Here is a 17,348-nt window from a genome sequence, read left to right as displayed (position 1 = left end):
CAAAATAGGGTATCAACACAATGTCTTGGATAAAGAAACACCTTTTAAGTGAACATTGAATATTTCAATCGAAAATTATCCCTAATCAAGGTCATTTAAATGATGGACAATTAATGACCACTTGAGATTGGTGTGTAGTATGATTTATAGCACCATTTCTTGTGCTACGAGGACATGATTGTCATAAATCATTTACACAGGTATTGGCTTAGAACTATACCAGATCGACCTATGAGAATACTTTAAGAGATTTAAAATCGTCATAAGTATATTTCTCATTATAGCTATTGGATCCTTTTTCCTCGACCATGAGTATTGTAAGTTCTCTTGCTTGAGTACTAGTCCACTTTGATGTTGTCAAACGTCTGACGTAAATGGGGATTATAATGGCAACACTCGGGCGGCTAGGTCCTCTTAGTAAGGGAAGCTAACAATGCAAGACTGGGAATGTCCCCTATTAACAATAGGGAAAATGTCTTTGTTGTTTACAAGGTCTCTCGAAGAGTGAGACTGTGAAAATGCATGGCCGTGCTCAGATGGATTTTAGAAATCATCTGCTTATTGACGACAGTCGAACTTGGGAACCGAGAAACACTTCTGCACGTAATAAGGATGACGAAGAATCTTACCTTATAGTTCCTGAAGAGACATTAAGTGACATAGGAAAAGGGCAATACACTAACTGCACACTTGTCCGGAAGGACAGGTGGGAGATTGAAAGTAATGGTGTCCTTCTAACAAGTATATTATTCCGATAGACGGTTCGGAATCATTAGAAAGCTAATTCTTCAGTGAGGTCAAGTGATCGGATGGCCAAGGTGGAGGCCGCTTCCGATCAGTAATATTAATGTGTAATTAATATTACAGCTTAATCTTGACTGAACCCTTTGGGTCACACCCCAATCAAGTAACCGATCCGAGGCAATGAATTAATCCGAAGGATTAAATGAGTCATTAGAGTATTATGAATAAAGACGTCGGATATCGAGCTTAAAGCGTTGAAACCGAGCGTCATAAGTCGAGTCGAATTTAGAATTCGACGAGACGTAGAATCAAGCAAGCAACAATTATGAGCCAAGCCGTAGCTTCGCATTGGCCTAGCCATGAGATTACTAGGCTTGGAAAGGGCACCAACCGCATGCATTCTAGCGAACCAAGCATCGTGAAGCACACACACATCGCACAACATGAGCATCGCAAGCTGCGTGCCATGCGTGTGTGTTCTGTAGCTATGCGTGCATGGTTTTGCGTGCTTGCTAGCCAAGCAGCACCAGCCATCGCGGCATGTTGGGCATCGCTTAACACAGCACGCACTATCACAAGCCATGCATGCGTGTATGTGGTTGTGCGTGCTTGCTAGCCAAGCAGCCTCTGCCATCGCAGCATGTTGTGCGTGCTTGCTAGCGTAGCAGCATGCTATGTGTGCTTGTGCTATGGGCTATGCGTGCTGGGCAACACATAGCACTCGCACCCGCAACGCACAAGCAGCAGCAGCCAGCAGCCCGCAATGCATGCGTGGCGTGCTTGCTGCGTGTTTGCGTAGGCAGGCTAGCCAGCAAGCCCAACCTTGGTGCTAGGTGCCACCTAGGCAGCTAAGGCAGGCTGCTTGGCAGCCATGCTCAAGGGGATAGCTCACGGTTTGGTGTAGGGACCGAATCTTGAGGGTTGCTTGGGGAGCAAGGGGATTTTGGTCCCCCCTCAAGTGGTCCTCACCTACCCTTGCTTACCCTTTGCCACTTAGAGCTTGTTGATTGCTTTGCATTTTAATTTGTTTTTGATTAAAATAAATTGATGGAAAAATGCAATTCTCCCACATTGATGGGAGAAGGGAGATCAAGTCTTCTTTCCCTATAAATACCCAAGTTTTGGGTTTGGGAAAAACCACTTGAGTTGAACTCAATAAGGCATCTCCCTATAGGTGAGAAAACCTTTTAAGTTCGTAATACTCTAGTCTTTTCTTGGTCTAGCCTCGACTAACCTTCGGGGTAGAGGTCGTTCGGGTCGGGTCTCGAGGGTGGACTCCGTCGGAGGCTCTCGCAGTTGCGGAACTAAGGCTTTGAAGTCCGAGCTCTATAGGAGCGAAGCACGCGTCGAGGGTAAGAATGTCTTTTCCCTTTCTCTTTCTTTTGTTGTTTAATTATGTGATTGCATGCTTAGTTGCTTTAATTAGTGGGCGGGTCTTGGGCGTAGTGTTGGACGCTACGAAACCCAACATATAAGGCATGATTATTTGGAATGAATTATTATTAGAATTGTTGATGTTTGAATATTGAATATGAACCACACTTTTATTGTTGGTCTGATTAAGGGCATGATTAATTAAACTAAATGTTTAATTTGGTTTAGAATATTGAAATAGAATTTTATTTTGGTTCAAATAATTTTTTTTGATGCTATAAGCATGAGAATTCGGCTATTAAGAGTTTTAATACACAGTGATAAGATATATTGTGGTTCCTAAGTGCACTTATGGTGTTAATACACAAAGTGATAGGATTTGTGGTGCTTTATGCGCTTAAGGTGTTTCCACACTAAGATAGTTTTAAAAAGGGTTCAACATTAAATTAAATGTGATCACTAATTATTAAAATATTGAATTGGAATGTTTGAATACTGAATGATGTATGTTGGTTGATTGTGTTGTGGATTGAGAGTTATCATCGAGTCTAAAATATGTAAACAACGTAAAGTGAAAGAGATTAGGCACCAAAACTCTTGGAACCTATATCCTCGAATATGGACATATGGGAGAGTTAAATATTTAACTATAGCTTCTACTGGGAGTACAGGATGCTGTATTTTACTTATTATTATTATTATTATTATTATTATTATTATTATTATTATTATTTTTTTTTTTTTTTTTTTTTTTTTTTATTATTATTATTATTATTATTATTATTATTATTATTTATTATTATTATTATTATTATTATTATTATTATTATTATTATTATTATTATTATTATTATTATTATTATTATTATTATTATTATTATTTATTATTATTATTATTTATTATTATTATTATTATTATTATTATTATTATTATTATTATTATTATTATTATTATTATTTTTTTTTTTTTTTTTTTTTTTTTATTATTATTATTATTATTATTATTATGCACAAGATGTCCGTCACTCACAAGTGACATATATGCCTACCCGGTTCGCTCCCAGAGTAGTTTACCCCAATACTTTGGGGCAGGGATTTGGTTGGAAATTCGTTCAATGCGTAATCAAATGAATAAGTATTTAGATTGTCTATTATATGAGTTGTTTGTTGTGTGCTTGAAAACAGGGCAATGAGGTATGTTGTATGATGCTAGGTTGTAAGCATATTAGTGTGTTTCGCTTACTCTTAAGTACTCAGCATTGCTGTTGTGTGTTTGTTTGGCCTTGTCTTTATCTTGGCCCTACGAAAACCCGTTTCTTATGGCAAGTAATGGGGAAAAAATAGAGAGAAGCTTTTTGATGAGTGTCATTATGACACTCATATGATAGTTTACTTCTTTAGTTTATGCTCGTTTTTAGCCTTTTTAGTTGTGTTTTTAGGTAATAATTCTTGCTTTGCGTGCTTGTATGTTAGTTTAGAGAAATATGTGCTTTAAATGGTTTTATTATTATTTTTACGCATTTCTTATCTATTCTCTCGCCTCTCCGTTTGTTTGGCTTGTTTTGTAGGTGTGTCAGGAATGTCGAGGAGGAATCCAACACGAGCTTTGGAAGTCAACAAAACCAAGTTTGGGAAGTAAGAACGCAAGCGAGACAAGTTAGAAGTCAAAGCATGATGACTTGGGCAAGTTGCGGGGGCAAGATCATGTGCTTTCCCAAGTCCTTGAAGTTGAATAATCCAAAATCGAGCCTGTATTGGGCAAGACAAGCTTCGCGCCCGCGCCACCAAAGCCTGACCGAGCTCCACTGCTCCGCCCAAGACAACATTAGTGCAACATGCTTGAGCAGCTAGCACCGTGTCACGACACCAGGTTCCGTGGCAATGGTGCGACAATTATTGGCTAGCACCGTGTCACGGCACCAGGAGCATCGTGGCGCGGCACTTCTCTTATGCAGCAGCTTGAGCAAAATGCTCGGCCAGCCACCCGAGCCCAAAATGGGTTTGCTCGACCAAGTTTTTTGGCGCGGTCGCGCCCGAGCACTTGCCCAAGCAGCCCTGCTCGTGTTTTTTCCGCTTTATTTCTTTTATCTATAAATAGTTCGGGGTTTCCCCTTTGTAACTTGAACTTTAGAAACTTTTAGATTACCTCATTTTATTTTCACTTTCGTAGTTAGGCTTAGGTTGAAAGCTTCTCTCTCTAGATTAGGCTTAGATTAGTTGTAGTTTTAGAGAGAGAAAGTGAGGAAAATCAATGGAGAAGTGAGAGATTGAAGAATCAAGTGTGACAATTGCTTTGGATATCTTCTCAACTATTCAATGAGCATTTTTTACTCTATCTCATCTTTATTGCTTTTTTTAATTACTTGTTTGATTTAGTTTTGTTGATTGATTCTTGATTAGTTTAATTGATCTTCATATTTTTGTTGATTCATGCTTTAGATTACTTGTTTGGATTGATGATGATTCTTAGTGAGTAGTTTGCTTTCTAGGGTTTGGGTAAAGCATGATTGATTATTGTGATTAATTTTGGGATTTTGGTTGATTAATTGTTGAGATTAAATTGATTAATAGAGGTTTGCAAGTGTATAGTTTGATTAGGCCTTGATAACTAAATTAGATTGCATTGTGAATTCATTTGACATGGAAAATTGATTTTGGATTTGCAATTTTTTCTTGGTTTAATTTGTGGTTCTCTTCATTTGTCACTCTTAGAGGGAACCTAGTTTGATGATTAGGAGATAACACTTTAATTCCATTTGATAGCTCTTACCATTAGTCCTCACAACTATTGATTAGCTTGACCTTCTCCAAACTGGTGTAGTTATCATGAATGTATGTTGATCCTCATTCCCTAGTGTTTAGTTTGTTTGATTCTTGGTTTTGATGGTTGAATAGTGTTAGAATAGTCTTTCTTCACCTTTGATTTCGACCTAGCTTAAGCATAGATTGAAAACACGATAGCATTACTGTTCCTAGTGGTTCGACCCTTGACTTACCCTTATACTTGTATATAGGTTAGTTAAGTGATATAAATTTTGTTTAACTTTAGGGAGGATTAGTCAACGACCTAGTTTTCCCAACGTCACATTTCAAGTGAAGCATCATATTCATGTTGGGGATTAAGTGAAGAGCGAATCTTGTTTAGTTGTCATGAGTATATGATTTACTTTAATTACTTTAAATATTATTTATTTACTTGATTGGACTAACGTATTGTTTTAAATAGTGGTTTGGGTTTTGAAAGAGCCTACAATGGTTCCAAGTTGTAGATTGACTTTATTTGACTTTGATTTGAATTTACTTTCTTTGGTTTGACAATTGAAGTTAGTTTAATTTTGAAAAGTTTTGAAACAAGTCTTCCGCTTTGTATCTTTGATAATTGCCTTAGCTGTTATCACAGTGACAGTAATGTCTTGGATTTTCCTAATTCGTATTTTAAAAGGGCAAAACAGGTATTTCAAAGGAAGAGAAATTCTAGGGTGTTACAAAGTGGTAACTGGGAGCTTAGGTTAGATTTTTATTACCACTAAAGCCAAAGACGTGTTTTAAGGTATATTTGTTTTAAACTTGGTCAAGTGTTTATTTTACAAGTCATTTTGAAATTGAGTTGATCTTATTTTATTTAATTCCGAATTTATTTTTGGGAAAGAAGAGAAGTCCGAATTTTTTATTTTTGCTTATTTGAGCTCTGCGGAGCTATTTTTATTACCAATGTACGTTTTCTAGTGTTTTTGTAGAGTTGGTATTATTTTGTAGGAATTTGCAAAATTTTGACAATTCCCGAGCTTATTGAGCCACTACGAAAATATTGGAGTTGGAATGTTGGATTGTATTTTATAACTGAATATTTTAAGCCCAAAACCGAGTTAAAGGAATTTAGTTCGGTGATTAAGGGCTCGATTAAGTGAAGAGGTCCAAAGTTTCAATGTTGAATTATTATCATGGACCAACTAGTATCACGGGCCAAGTATGAAAGAAAGAAGATTTAAGCCCAATTCTTACAAAAAGAAGTTCAGCTTGCTGCACTGCTAACCCGGGCCCGATCGAGTGGACCGAGGCCCAATCGGACGCACTTACGTGTAGAGCTACTGCAATCTTACAATCTCGGCTTTGACTTTTTTGGAGTTTAAATTATTAGTTGGGCTTTGTTACAAAAAGCCCAGCTTGTTTTAAAGGGAGTAGTACGTAGGCCTTGGAAGGGGGATTCCTTAGTTTAGGTATGTTAGGATTTACTTTTCTTAATTTATCTTAGCGGAGGAGTTTTAGGTTTATTAAGAGTAGTACTCTAAAAAATCTTTTGTAGCTTATTTATACTTCTTGTTAGGCTGAGGTTTTCACCTAAGTTTTCATAGATTAGGCTTTGTTTGACATTGTATTTTGTTTTTAATTTTTTGTCTTTTGGAAAACAAAAAACCAAAAGTAGGAAACAAAAAAAAGGTGTTTTCACTTTCTGTTGTCAGTTTTAAAAATTACCATGATTTTAATAAGTTTGACTAATTTTTAATTCATTATATAGTATATATCATATGATTTTAAAAAACAAAAGACCAAAAAAACAGAAAACTACAACAATGCCAAACGATTTAGCTTTTAATTTACTTTTCAATTATCAGATTCTTTTAGATTTAATTGTGAATTTCTGTTACTTTAGTTTTAGTATTTATTTTCTTTGTTTTAACTTTGGTTTATTGTTTTCATATTAGTTTTATTATTATTATTATTATTATTATTATTATTATTATTATTATTATTATTATTATTATTATTATTATTATTATTATTATTATTATTATTATTATTATTATTATTATTATTATTTTATTATACTTTATTTAATGGCTTTTTAGTTTAATTTTAATTATGCTCAAATAGTTTAATTCTAGGCTTCTTGGGGGATCCATAATTAATATGAAGGGATAATTTTTATTGTTAGTTATTGATGTTGCATGATAAATTCTTATTGAATTGTTTTAATTCTTTACAATTGGATTATGAATCGAGCAGATGTGATTTGATTGTAAAAGTATAGTAATATTACGTTGATGAATCGAGCAGATGTTAATTTGGTATTAAAGGCTATTTTCAAGAGGAACTTAGATCTAGTAAATTGCGAGAGCCTGTTAGATCTATATCGATTAATAAATTGCAAGAGCCTGTTAGTCATGTTAATTACAATATCATCGATTGTTGATTGTTATGTTTTATTCTTGGAGTATTAATTATTGGTGAACCTATGACCGTAGGCCTTTTATTATGGATTATTACCTTACTTTAATTATTGTCATAGTTTAATTCTCATAAATCTTACTTGTTCCCTGATATTTTAGATTATAATAAGTTATTAGGAATAGAAGAACGTTGTTTCCCTGTGGATTTGACCTTAGTTTTCTATCTATATTAGTTAGTGGAATTTTCAAATTACTTTTGATTAGGTGATACGACTTTAGCCTGTCAAAATTTGGCGCCGTTGCCTGGGAAACGGTTTTATTTTTATTTCTAATTGTTATTATTATTATTATTATTATTATTATTATTATTATTATTATTATTGTTGTTGTTATTATTATTATTATTATTATTATTATTATTATTATTATTATTATTATTATTATAAAAAACAAAACGTACAGAGTCAATCAATTTACAAGAAATTGTTAGGGAGCCGAGATACAATCTGGGCCCCCACCCCTCTAGCTATAGCGAACCCGATCCTGCTGAAGATGTGCGCAGCTGCACGAGCACCAATATCCTGAGTCTTAGCGAACGCCTGAACCCGCTTCAGCAACGCAATATCATCCTTCTCTAATTCCCCCAACGAAGAAAAGGAGAAAGGAAGAAAACCATAGCCAATAACCCTGCAACGCGCCCCATACTTGTCCCGCTTCCGCTGAGCCGCCGCCGACACAACACGACCAGGAACGAAGTCAGACAACCCCGATTGTGTCAAAGGTGAAGACCCCGTCAAATCAACACATATATCAAGGCCTCTATCCCAGGAATAAAGAAGCACATCTGCAGGTCGTAGAGCCCCGTCGTTTCCTCCAATCAACCCAATGTTAACCTCCTTTCGAGCAGAGATTCCAGACCGAATACAAATATCAACAAGGGTGTCACGAAAAACATTGTGCCGATGTTTAATACCCACCATCCCAGCACAAGACACTGCATGATCCCCATAAATATCCCCGTCAAAAACCCTAGAGCAAGCAGAACACGGTGTTGAAACGAAGAACAAAGGAACACCTAACCGGTAGCAAAGAACACTACGGTAAGTCTTACCATTCATAGACCCAAACCCGATATCGGGACCGTCCGCAACCAGGCCGAAGAGTGATCCCCCTGTTGGGACTTCCATAAGGCTACCTGACGCGGAGTTAAGGAGAAAGTGGAATCCGCAGATGCAGTGACCTTCGTGAAATATATACCTGCCAACTTTTTCATGAGTTTGGGGGCAGCGATCTCACTAGGGTTACTCAAAAGGTCGGTCTCCGCAACGCTGTTAAAAAGACTAAGAGCACCATCGAAAGCCGGTCCCGGACCAACAATACCAGAATGGCGAAGAAGCGTAGCCTGAAGACCAGAAGACTGCAGACGCGATGCAAGGAAAGCATAAAGCCGAACATCACCCGCTGAATAGACACCCAAACCACCATAAGAAAAAGGTAAGGTGGCAAGTCGCCATTGCCAATCACCAAAGCCAGGCCCCGAAGCTGTTACAATGCGCTCCAAAGAAGCCCGAAGGGCCAAGCAAAAGAAACTTGTGCTGTTTCAAAAAGACGAGGAGGACAAGTGCGCATTATTATTATTATTATTATTATTATTATTATTATTATTGTTGTTGTTGTTGTTGTTGTTGTTGTTGTTGTTGTTGTTGTTGTTGTTGTTGTTGTTGTTGTTTTCCATTAGAGATGGAAGATTTATTTTCACGTCTTGCAGCACCCGACCATTGTTCTTGTCGTAGTAAACTTTATCATGAAAATCCTAATTGCCCTTATAATGTTTCTTTTGTGCGTGCTCCGGATGATTTTAGAGACTTTCTGTTATATATGATGATTTTCAGAGATGGTGGGCTTTAAATGATATTTATTGGAAGGTTCATGATGAATATTATCATAATTTGTATAATACGTCGGAGGAATAATCATTGGTTGTAGAACCAATGGTTGAAGAATCATCAATTATAGAATTGGTGGTTGAAAAATCATCCGTTATAGAATCTGTAGAGGAAGGATCATTAGTTGTAGAACCTATGGTTGAAAAGTCATTGGTTGTAGAACCAGTGGTTGAAAATTCTTTTTCCTTTGTTGATTGCTTATTTGTGAGTGTAAAACAATAGAGTCATTATTGGGTGATTATAAAGGATAAGACTACCTCCATGTTCATTCTATTAATTCTAAACTTTTAGTGGAGAAAGTAGAAGGTAGTTGTATATTTTCATCTTTTTTTTATGATTTTTCATTTTACCTTGAGTTTCCATTATTGTGTGCTCCTAATTTTTTCTATGTAAAGATAAGTGTACTTGTAATTAAGCCCTATCCAGTGCTTAGTGACATGTTTGCAGGAGAATTTGATAAATTACTCAAGGCGCTGAATCCTTCTGATTGGAAAAAAAAGTATAGTCGTGCGAGACCTTGATACACTAGCGCTTGCGGGAAGAAAACCCGTACTTTATTGCTTTTTAGTTTAGTCTTTTCTTATTTTTGTGTGTTTTTGTTTTTTTGAGAGGTAAGGAGAGTGTAACTTATGCTTGTGGGAGTTTTTTTTTTTTTGCAGATTTTGAGCTAGAGAAGAGTTCATTTACGCTGCACTGCAATCGGGTTCGACCGGGCAGAGCTCGGCCCGATCGGCGCGCGTATGGATCAGCAAAACTGCTCAACTTCGACACGCCATAACTTTCTCGTTACTTATCGGATTTTCGCGTGTGACCTATCGTTGAAAAGCTCTTCAAGTCTAATTTCCAACCCAATTATAATCACTGCATTATCAGTTATATATCAAAATTTATGATTGAAGTAGTGCACCTGACTCAATTTTGTTCTTTTTCCCACTAACACTTTGTTTCATTCTTGCCCAAATTTTTTCTAAAGAGATGCATTGCGATCTTCGAGGCTTTGGTGACATTGATGCGGTGATGATGAGGAGTATTCACCTTGACTACTAGCTTCCCTTTAAAACAATGAGGACATTGTTTGATTTATCTTGGGGGGGGGGGTTCTCGTGTACGCATGATATATCTTTCACCCTCTTTCTTTTTATTTTATTTTTTTTATTTTGTGTGATTAGACTAGTTTTTTAATTACTTTCTAGGTTAGTTTTTATTTTGATTTAAAAAAAAAAAATCCAAAAATACGTTCCAATGAATTATAGATCATGCTTCCCTGTGCCCCTTGATGAAAATTTTTCGAAATTGTTTTGATATTTGGTTATTGATGATAAATATTATGGATTAGTTAGTCATGATTTTATGTTTGATTGCCTTGAAATCTTAACATGCGTCAATTTTGCCTAACTACTTGTGTATATAATGCTTGACTATTAGTTGATTTGGTGAAGAATGTGTGTTAGTTCGTGGTATGCCAATGAAGTTGAGTATTGGTTTTTAACTCTGAGTAATGTTTGTATGACTCATTATTGTGCATATTGAGGAGGAAAAAGGCGTTTATGCTTTTAGGTGGCCTTCAAACGATATAATATACATTTGTTCCCTTCTTGCTACCCATGTTGCTGTTTGTGCCCTTTTTATTGTTTTAGCTTAGCCACATTACAAGCCTAATTTTTCCCCATTGGTTACTAGTCCCAAGCTTGGCTTGGGGGAGCTAATATTGAGTGAGGTGAGGGAGTTTGTAGTGTGCTTTATCATTGCACAATGTGGGCGGGTTTTGAGAAGTTGTTTGTTCTTGATTGTAGTTTATTTTTGATGAGTTTGAATGTTGAAAATTCTTGAAAAAATAGAGTGTGAAAAAAATAAAAGAGAAGTTCAAAAAAAAAAATGTGAACTTCAAAAGAAAGAAAAAAAAAGAGCAAAAAGAATTTTTTTTGTCAAAGCTCAAGTGTTCTAAATGAAGGTTGCTCAAAAGAAAGAAAGAAAAAAAGAAAAAAAATAAGTTTCAAAGAAAAATTAAAGTTGAAAAGAAAAAAAAAATTCAAAGTTTGTTTGTCCACTCAAGTTTATAATGTCGTATTTGTATGAGTGAAATTGTAAGTGTTGGAAAATTGTGAAATATTGGATTGGTTGTTTGGTGATTTTTTGTAGAATTGAGTTGAGTTATGTTGAAAATGATTGGTCATTATTTATTTTTGACCTTGGTTTTATTAGGATTTGGCTCCCTTAAGCATGGCTTTACTCCCACATTTTTCCCAAATTTATCCAACCTTTTACCCTAGTCTTACATTACAAGCTTTGAACACCTTTTAACCTTTGTGTATAGAGTTGCATGAATGTGAAATTAGTTGTTTACCAATGTGAAGAATGATTTGACATATTCCAAGTCGACTATTAGGTTAAGTGCTTGTCTTTTTAAACACACGAGTGTTGTGAGTTTGGGAGGGCATTGTTCACATGCAAAAGGGTTGGTTGGAGAGCGATCGAGTACATCTTTTACTCGCCACATAAATGAGAGTTGAGTGAGTGAGCACTAGTCTTGAGTTCTATATGATCTTGTGGTTTGCTCTATTTGACAATTGTTAGGGAAGATTGGTAATTGGATAAATTTGATTGATCGGCTTTGATACGTGTTTTTTGGATTAACCTTGAATTATATTATTGATTTGACATGTATTTGGGGTGAAGTATTGATTTATTTATTCCTTGATTTGCTTAGGGACAAGCAAAGGTTTAATTTGGGGGAGTTTGATAAGTCTATTATATATATATTTTTATTCCACGTCCCGTGGTCATATTTGTGATTATTTGAGCTCTACGGAGCTTTTTTTTTTTTTACTAATATACGTTTACTTGTGTTTTTGTAGAGTTGATATTATTTTTGTAGGAATTTGTAGAACTATGACAATTCTCGAGCTTATTTAGCCACTATGAAGATATTGGAGTTGGAACGTATTTTATGACCGAATATTTTAAGCCCAAGACCGAGTTACAGGAATTTAGTTCGGTGATTAAGGACTCAATTAAGTGAAGAGGTCCAAAGTTTCAATGTTAAATTATTATCATGGACCAACTAGTGTCACGGGCCAAGTATGAAAGAAATAAAGAAGATTTAAGCCCCATTCTTACAAAAAGAAGTTCAGCTTGCTGCTATGCTAACCCGGGCCCAATGGAGTGGACCGAGGCCGAATCGGGCGCACTTACCTGTAGCGCTACTGCCGTAAATTTTAACATGTACCATGGTGCATATAAATCTGTGTGCTCCACCTATTAAATGATGCGTTTCATTGCGTGTAGCAGCAGACCAACAATTACATATATTCTCACTCTTCTCTCCTTTTTCTCTTACACTTTATTTCCTAATTTCTGGTTTCTCTCTCCTCTATTTTTCTCTCTATTAAATTCATTCATTATTTTGTTTTTGACTTAATTCCTTCATCACCATAGTTTGAATTCTTCTTCACCATAGATTGAATTCCTTCATCACCATTGTTGATCACCAAAGATTAAATTCAAATTTTGTTTTCTTCAACCTTTAATTTGAAGCTTTGTTAATGGAGTTTCTGCAATGAAGTGAAGTTGAAAATGGCGGCTTCAACGAGGACAAGGTGGTTAAGATGACAGGGATGATTATTTTCCGTTGAGATTCCTTTATATAAATCACCATGGCTAGATTTGAGTTTTAGAATATTTAGCTTTCATATTCTTCCGATTTTTTTGTTAGTGATATTTGTGTATTTTATTATGAACAGTTCTGTTTTTGGTTATATTTTGGTATTTTGAACATTTCAAGTTAAAAATATGAACCTATGATAAGTTTCCTATAACTATATATTTTTACTAACATATATTTTTGGAATTATGAACATCTTAATTAAAATTTTGAACATGTGACATTACTTATGAACACTATTTTTTTAAGATCTATTTATTTTTAATCATTTTTAAAAATTTGGCATTCTGTACTTCATCATTTATACATCTGAACATGTGATTCTTTGCATATGAAAATTTATTTTGTTTTCGATTTATGTATTTTAAAAATCTTCTTAAGTTTTGTAATTATGAACATATTATGTGAGATATCTGAACATGTATATGTATTTTATGAATATTTAAGTTAGATCGATATATGAACATAAGTTAATTTGGGTTAAGGAATTATGAACCTCAATTGGGATATGATATATAAAATGAACATTCAATATATTTCAAATGAACATTTAGTACATTATAATGAATCAATATGATCTATTTTTCGTTAACAATTATATATATAAAGTTGTAAACTATAGTTTCTGAACATGAATATATAAAATATGAACATTATGCTATTAGAATTTGAACATAAAAGCTTTGAAAATAAACATTGAAAATTTTAAATATAATCATTACACTATTTTATAATAAGGATCAATAAATGTGAACATGACTACTCGAATTTGAACATTTGTTATTTGAAAATGAACATTGAAATTTTAAATATGAACACAACACTATTTTATAATGAACATCAAGTTTTTGAAAGAAGGTTGTCTGACTCGGGATAATTCAATAGTTTTGTAATATAAACTGAGCATTTAGTGCATATAAAATGAACATTTCTTTATAAAATATGAACATATGAAATTTGATGTTTATGTTCTTGTTCATTTTTTTAACGTGTTCATATTTATTTATTAGATATTCATTTTTGGTAAAGTGTTCATATTTTTTTTTAGTAAATGTTTATATTATAGACGTGGTACACCTATTTCTAGGTGCACCATGGTATACATAATAACTATTATGATACTGCAATCTGACTTTGACTTCTTTGGAGTTTTAATTATTAGTTGGGCTTTGTTACAAAAAGCCCAGCTTGTTTTAAAGGGAGTAGTACGTAGGCCTTGGAAGGGGGATTCCTTAGTTTAGTTATGTTAGGATTTACTTTTCTTAATTTATCTTAGTGGAGGAGTTTTAGTACTCTTAGAAATCTTTTTTAGCTTATTTATACTTCTTGTTAGGCTGAGGTTTCACGTAAGTTTTCTTAGTGTAATTTAGTTTTCAATTGTCAGATTCTTTTAGATTTAATTAGTGTAATTTTTGTTGCTTTAGTTTTAGTATTTATTTTCTTTGTTTTAACTTTGTTTTATTGTTTTCATATTAGTTTTATTATTATTATTTTTTATTATACTTTATTTAATGGCTTTGTTTAGTTTAGTTTTAATTATGCACAAGTAGTTTAGTTTTAGGATTTTTGGGGGATCCATAATTAATATGAAGGGATAAATTATTATTGTTGGTTATTGATGTTGCATGATAATTTCTTATTGATTTGTTTTTATTCTTTACAATTGGATTATGATTCGAGCAGATGTGATTTGATTGTAAAAGTATAGTAATATTGAATTGATGAATCGAGCAGATGTTAATTTGGTGTTAAGGCTATTTTCAATAGGAACTTAGATCTAGTAAATTAAGAGATCTTGTTAGATCTATGTTGATTAATAAATTGCAAGAGCCTGTTAATCATGTTAATTGCAATTTCGATTGTTGATTGTTATGTTTAATTCCCGGAGTATTAATTATTGGTGAACCTATAACCCTAGGTAGAGATGGCAATGGATCGGATTCAGATCGAGTGGAGCTTTACCAACATCCGTCCATTATTCCAAGCATTCCATCCACATCCATCCGTCACCCGCTTTACCCATCATCCATATCCGTCCGTCCATCATCCGCAGATGAAACGGGTGAAGCGGATGACTAATGGATGAGTATTTAAAGTGAAAAAAATCCACATTTCCTCTAATTTTATTTTTTTTTTATTTATACAATCGTTTTTTATTTTATTAATAAAAAAGGAAACAATAACAACATATTGTTTGAAAAAATCAATTTGCAAGAAAAAAGTATGTAATTTTCTTGCACATTTCATATTTTATTATTAAAACTCTTAGACAAAAAATTTAATATATGTTAAATGGGTGGGTGCATGGTTAGCGGGTGAAGTAAAGCATCATCCACATCTGATCCGATCCATCATCCGCTCCATCCGTCACCCGCTTTTCATCCATTTAATTCGGGTGTTCGGCCATTAACTTAAAGCGGGTGGAGTGGGTTGGCGGATATCCATATAATATTGCCATCCTAACCCTAGGCCTTTTATTATTGATTATTTCCTTACTTTAATTATTGTCATAGTTTAATTCCCATAAAATCTTACTTGTTCCCTGATAATTTAGATTAAAATAATTTATTAGGAATAGAAGAACGCTTTTTCCCTGTGGAATTGACCCTGCTAACCTATCTATATTAGTTAAAGGAATTTAGGAATTACTTTTGATTAGGTTATACGACTTTATCCTGTCATTGGCGGCTCCTTACTTTTATTTTCCCTTATTGTATAACGTCAAATCCCCGTGATTGCCAAGCATATTCACAACATGCTTAAGTAGGCGCGTTTCAAATTATGCCTACACAATGCCTCACGTGGTTAATAGAATTTTGAGAATTTTATTTGTCCGAATTTCGAATTGTAACTTATTTCATTAATATAAATCGTATAGTTACATTCAATAAAAGTAATTGCAACACTATGCATTACACAAAATTTTAGGAAAATTATAGGATTGGGATCAAATGAGGAATTTTATAATACTTTGTATAAAGTACTATTAGCGGGATCTAGGAATATATTTAATTGTTAATAGGAGAGAAATAATAAAAATAAATAAAAAGTTATGGAATTAGGGTTGGTAGAAGAGGAATAATAAAATATTTGTGCAAGTGAAGTTATTAGGAGAGTGAAAAAATAAAATAATAGTGGGTCCTTCCCAAATTAAAAGAGTTACACTTATTGTAAAATAAACGTAAAAAGAAAGTTTTGCAATTATTATAAAAACGGATGAATTAGAATGTGAAAAGGGCGAAATAATAAAGAAAAGGCAGGAGAGGGGACAATAAGGGGAGAGAAATAATTTAAAATGTAATATTGAAGACCAAAAGTAAGACAAATATGTTAGTTGAGATGAAGTTCTACAAGAGGGGGGGTGAATTGTAGTAAGTTCCTAATGACTACTTTTTGCAGAATTATAAAATAGAATATTAAAGGAACTTGCAATGCACACAAGATTTTTACAAGGAAACCTTCCAGGGCCCAACAGGAAGTAAAACCTCGACCCTCCAAGGAATTTCAAAACCAAATACTTCACTATAATAGGGAAACACTCCTAGTTACAACCTATTACAATCACAGACCTTTCTCACAAGTTCCTGACTGAACTTGCTACTCGATATGTGTACGGAATTTTTTAAACCCAACTTTGAGCCCCACTGTAATCATTTTTAAGCATGGTGGCGTCCAAAGGGAAAGAAGCTAGAGATAAAAGAGTCGCCAACAAGTTTTAGGAACCTGTAAACCGTTCACGGGTGTGAAGGTTACGCCCATTCACGATCACGGAGATCGCTAACTCCATAGTGGACCGGAACCATGACTGGATATTCGGGGATGATGGTACGAATCCAACTTAAAAGAGATTGAACCTGCCCTAAATCGGCCTCTAATTAATTCTTATGATATTCATGTGCGCTTTTTGATCAGCATACATACATCAAGTTAGCCCTAAACCTGTTTAATCTATGTTGGTTGATCATTAATGCACAAATAAATCTATTATTGGCGATCACTTGAATTAAAATCGTATTAGCCTAAATAAAATTATTAATTATCTTATTAGGCGTGATTTCAAGTACAAATTCCCTTTAAACCTGCAAGAAGGGGCGTGATCAAGCAATAACAATTAATCATGAATAATCTAGCAATGTATAATTGACACAATAATCATCACCATAGAAAACATTATAATAAAAAATCATAATCTCATCAAAACACGATTAGCAAGATCCTAGGCATGATACTAAACGGATTAACAAGATCAAAGCTTTAACCTAAACATGATACTAAAAAGCATGATATTAGAAATATTAGTTAACACTCTAAACATGATACTAGGAATCAATTTCAACATCCTACATGATACTAGGAATAAAAAGAATAATATTGTAAGCATGATTTCTATATCAAAATCCAGGAATAAGGATACTAGATTTACTCACTTTGATGCATCGTATCTCTTTCTATCAG

The sequence above is a fragment of the Chenopodium quinoa genome, unplaced genomic scaffold (assembly GCF_001683475.1).
Source record: "Chenopodium quinoa cultivar QQ74 unplaced genomic scaffold, ASM168347v1, whole genome shotgun sequence".
In the NCBI taxonomy this organism is placed as follows: domain Eukaryota; kingdom Viridiplantae; phylum Streptophyta; class Magnoliopsida; order Caryophyllales; family Amaranthaceae; genus Chenopodium; species Chenopodium quinoa.
This window is presented reverse-complemented; position numbering follows the sequence as displayed.